This window comes from Octodon degus, unplaced genomic scaffold (genome assembly GCF_000260255.1).
Source record: "Octodon degus isolate 3935 unplaced genomic scaffold, OctDeg1.0 scaffold00324, whole genome shotgun sequence".
Classification (NCBI taxonomy): domain Eukaryota; kingdom Metazoa; phylum Chordata; class Mammalia; order Rodentia; family Octodontidae; genus Octodon; species Octodon degus.
The window spans coordinates 1,007,270-1,012,363 of record NW_004524900.1 but is presented as its reverse complement, the minus strand read 5'-3'; the positions used below and the strand labels follow the sequence as shown (position 1 = coordinate 1,012,363).

General features: G+C 43.0%; 1 pseudogene; it reads right to left on the bottom strand.

The window, feature by feature from the left end:
• Positions 1 to 549: 549 nt before the first annotated feature.
• On the bottom strand, positions 550 to 1,174 carry LOC105741192 (annotated as a pseudogene).
• Between the last annotated feature and the right edge of the window lie 3,920 nt (positions 1,175 to 5,094).

The following is a 5,094-nucleotide window of genomic DNA, read 5'->3' as shown; positions in this document are numbered from 1 at the left end:
CTATTTATTTGAATTTTTAAAGGCTTATTGTTTAACAATTAATTTGACAGCCTCTGTGTTGTTAATTCTCTAACTAGTCTGCAAAAGACATGCCATAAAATCTAAAAAAGTTTCATCAGGCTCCTGATGATTGGAGATCAGATCAAGGGATGTCTCACCCTTTGAAGGAACTTCCCTCCACACCCTTGTGATAGCTATTTTAATTTGTTTGTATGCTTGCAATTCAAAAACTAAGTTAAATTCATGGCATCAAAGGCATCTTCTTTGGTTAAACACATCTTTTGTAATGGTCACATTGAGAGTAGCACTGCAAAAAACCTGATCCATGTGCAAATCCAAAAATATTTTCCCTTCCACAATAAATATTCCCCTGGATGTTAACATGCTTGATCCATTCCTTTCCAGTCTTTAGGGGACATAACCTGCTGTCTTATAAGCTTTATAAAACCCAAGGGAAATGGAGCTGTGGGGCCATAGGTACTACTTTCTTTTTTCTTTTTTTCTTTTTTTAGCTTTTCTGAGCATTTGTCACAAGATCCCAACAGTGTTTTATTTTTTCTTCTCAACATTCTGCTCTGCAGCTTCCTTGGCTCTCTTCGCTCAGATACCAAAGAGCCGGGCGTTGGCGTGGGCCATGAGCAGACTGTTAAATGCCTTTAAGTTCTTTTCTACCTCTGTGATGACCCTGGCCTTCTCCTTCTTGTAGATGTTCCTGATGGGCATCACAAGTTCTGTCAGCTGGGTGGCCAATTTGAGTTCTTCAGCAGAGCAGCCTCCCATTTGGAGGGTCGATGACTTCCTGGGGAAAGAGGATGAGCTTGGAGTGGCACTGCACATTGGCCTGCAGGGAATCTGTGGATTTGTTCCGCCACCTTGGGTCCACCAAGATGCCAATGGTCCGGGCCACCTTCTTGTAAATACTGGCCACCCGCAGCTCCTCCAGACTGAAGCCCCTGCGGGCTTGGACCTTGGTGTGGCATCACACCGTGGGACAGCGCACGATTGGCGGGATGGGTCCGGATGCGGGGCGCGGGGCATTGCAGCACGCTTTTGCCTGCCGGGCCTTGCTCTTGCGGATCTTCAAAGCTGGCTTATTGAACCACGTAGCCACACGCCGCTGCCAGTCCTTGTGGAAGTGGGGCTTCAGAATCATGCCATTCCAGCTGGGCGCCATGACTGCCTCTTAGGCTGAGGATTGGCGGAATCAGAAGCCACAGGTACTAGTTTCTTGTTTTAGTTCTTTTAAGGTCGTAAAGGGTGCTTCATGAAGATGTATAACTTTTCTGGTTTATTGGGATCTTGGGCTTCAGCAACAGGTAGGCCTGTTGAAAATCCTCTAAGAATTATCCCACCCATTTGGCTTCTTTTAGCACCAATTGAAAGGGACCAAGAAAGGTTGATTCTGCAGTATGGTCTCAGCCTGTGTCATAGCAAAATTTTTGTGAACTCAGAAAGCAGAAGTAGTTGCTTGTGCTGCAGTTAAGGTTGTTGGTTTTACTTTGGGTAGCGGTGAAATGGAAGTCACAGTGACACACCGCTCTAGTGGGGAAAGGTTCTCCCTGACCCTCCAAGTTCCTCCCTCATCTGATTAAGCAAAACTAGAGGGTTCAGATTATATCAGTAGGACTACTGCTCAATTATTCTTTTTGGTTTTTTTCTCGTCGCTTAGTTTTGATATAGTTGTCCAAGCCAAATCATCTGTGGTTGCTAAACAGGCATAAGATCATCGAGACACTTCCTGATCAAGGTCCACATAAAAAAAGTAAATACAGGAATGCACTCAGGCTGCTCAGAAATATATCAGGTGCATCATTTTTGCCCTACACACCTCTGTATCTCCAGGTTTACATTCCTTTGTTCCAGGAACCAGGGACAAGGATATGTCTCTTGCATATGGTGACAAATTTTATTAGTTGTGAAATCTTTACATTTGAATCTTTTGCTTTCAATAATATAGCAAGCATTTCTCTATCGAGCTGTTCTTGAGAACCTGTTTGCTCCGTGTTTTATACCTAATGGAATAAATATTGATGATATCAACACATTTGTCTGCCCTGTGCTTCTCATGAGCCTGTTTTGCTCTTTTACTTTTGTGAGCTCATTTTTTTTATGCACGCACACTGAGGTGTCCTCTCACCTGTTTTATGTGGAGTTTCCTCAGACCCCAGGTACCTGTTCAGGTGCCAAAACGCCATATCCAGCATGACATTTGAACTTCCCCAGGGGAGGATGGTGGTGGATGAAGAAATGAAGACAAGAGACAGAATGCAGAAAGCTGAGGTCAGGTGGAGCCCCCTCTCCTGATGGGAGAAAGGAACTTCCCAAAAACTGCAGTACATTTATTTATACAATCAGCAAGAGGTTGATAACAGGTGAAACCCCTCTCTTAATGGGAGAAAGGACCTACCTAACAACCAATTGTCTGGCTTACTTTGGCTACTCCATGTTCTGGGGGCTGGCCCTGCTCTGTCTCCACATGTGTGATCAGTCTCCAACTCAACCATTCCCCAAACTTTTTCATGGAAGCATCTCTTTTCTCCACCAATTTTGAAAGAATAATTTTGCAAAGTTCACCAATCTGGTTGGAAGTTGTTTTCTTTTAAGGGCTGAGATACTTATCTCCAAATGTTCATGCTTCTCTAGCTGAAAAGATGGGTAAGCATTTTGTCCTCTCCAGACAAATTGTGTGAAACATTTACAAGTATAAAGTAGAAACACTGGTTAACAGACGGGATTTTTTTAAAAAATAGAAGAATCTTTTTTTTATATGATTCAAGGCCACAAAAGTTTGGTAAAACATAGAGTGTAGGCTTGTCCAGGAGACAATATGCTTTCATGTGTTTATGGATTTCCTGGGGATTATCAACCATTATCATCCTTGCAGTCCTGTGTTGTGAAATTTTGCTACATGGAAGAACATTGCTTTCATTACATCACTCTTGCTCAAGGCCTTGTTCTCATTGCTCCTGCAAAGCCTGCATCTCTCTATAGCTTTAGGCCTGGGCTATGTCCCAGGCTTTTAAGCTCCTCTCTTACTTTGGCCCAACCCCACCTGCTAACCTCATCCCCAAACTCCTACCAACATCACCTGTGCATCATCCAAGGCAGTATCCTTGCTTCTGCAGGCACATAGCACTTTGCTGCTCAGCCCCAGGCTTCTACTCACCCTGCTTTCTTTCCCCACATGCCTGTGACTTCTGGTTCAAATCTGTCCCTCTTCACATTTGATTCCAGCTCTCCCAGCATTTGTAGGCCCTGCCACCAACTTACTAAATCTACAATCCCTTGCATGTGTTACTGGTCATTAGCTCTCCACCCAGCTGGTTTGTTCTCTTGAAGAAGGAAGCTTGGGCTCAGCCCCACTGGGATTCAGAGCTGGCCTAGTTCTGTTGCAGTCCTCATGGAGCATGGGAAATGTTTTCCACTGTCTGAGGACAACAGAATCACACATGAATACCAACCTTAGTTACCTTGCCAGGTGTCCTGAGAGTAAGCTTCACCATACCAAGAAATAGTTGTTTTCCTAAAAGTTGAGCAGAGATGAATCCGGAATTGGAAAGCAGTTTTAGTAAGGCAGAAATGATATCTAAAAGACATTCAAGTAGCCCACTGGGGAGGAAAACACAATTGGGAGTGAGTGATGAAAATTTAAAAGTTTATAGAAGAAAGGAAAGGAAAAATGAAAGATCATTTAATGTATGAAGAGTTCAATTTTGTAGATGAAAAGAACTGGACATCAGTTATACAACCATGTGAATATAGTGAACAGTACTGAATTATAGTCTTAAAAATGGTGAAGATGGTAAATTTCATGCTGTGTAAGATTTTTCTTATTTGCAATGCTTTCTTAAAGTATATGAAATGTTGGAAAATAATGATGAGAGACAGGAACACATATGTCTGAAAAGTGAATGCTTAACAGTGAGAAGGGTCATAGAGGCACTGCCCTGCTTAAGGTTGTCAGAAGTAGTGGAATACATGTGAGGGTGGGCTGGAAAGGCTTAGAAAATCAGAGGCAGGAGAGGCCATAGTGGACAGTTACAGGCTGGAGAGTCAGAGGAGCTGCTCAGTCTAAGAAGCTGGAAGCCAGGGCCAGGGAATGGCTCAGTAGGATAAGTGCTTGACTGGCAAACGCGAGGATCTGAGTTCAATCCCCGGTTCTGAAAAAAAAAAAAAAAAAAAAAAAGCTGGAAGCCACAGAACAGGAATGACACAGTCAGGCTGACAGCCAGGATCAATAGGCACAGGTGACTAGATCCAGCATATAACCTATAGCAAGAGCACAGACTTTTCTCATTTGTATTCTCTTTCTGTCTCTCTTTTCTCTCATCATTTTAATATGCAGAACTTTCTGGATAAAACTAAGATGGCCTGAGAGGAGCACAGTCATTTTGCCCACTCCTTTCCTCAGAGACTGAAGCCTCCTTGTTTTTTTCCTTATAGTATTCCAGGCATCTCAGAAAGCTTAGAGCTCTTGATTCTGCCAATGCTAAGTCACTGCTTTGGACTCAAGGTTAATGGAAGGGGGAGAATTAATTCATTGATTCATATGCTGGGTCAAAGCCAGGCCTTTGTACTGAACCATGCTTTGTACTCAGAAGTTCGGCCAAAAAAAAAAAAAAAAAAAAAAAGACCTCACAAAAACTGTGATGATGACATCCAGTGTGAGATTGGAACAACTACTGTAACTGGAAACAAAATAAGCATTTCTGTGCTGTTTCTCAACTCCATCAATGGTGATGAGCATCAGTCTTTGCCTTTACTCAAACTGCAAACTTTGTGTGTCTATGAGATTTGGTACATAGGTAATAACTAGTATTATAATGTCTAGTATGGTCATGGTTGATAGCCCTTCTAAATCATCTCATGAGGTTCTGATAAAAAAAAAAAAAATACTTGGAGACCCAGTCCTAGCCCAGGTCCGACGCAATCCTAGCCCAGGTCCGCAGCGGGAAGGAGCTGAGCACAGCAGCCATACCTAAGTCAGACGCAGCTGGATAACTCCAAAATCTGTAGAGCTCCACCTGAACTTCAGTACGTGTGAAGGTTATAACTACAGCAAAGATCTACAACAAAGGGCAGAAGACAGTGCTA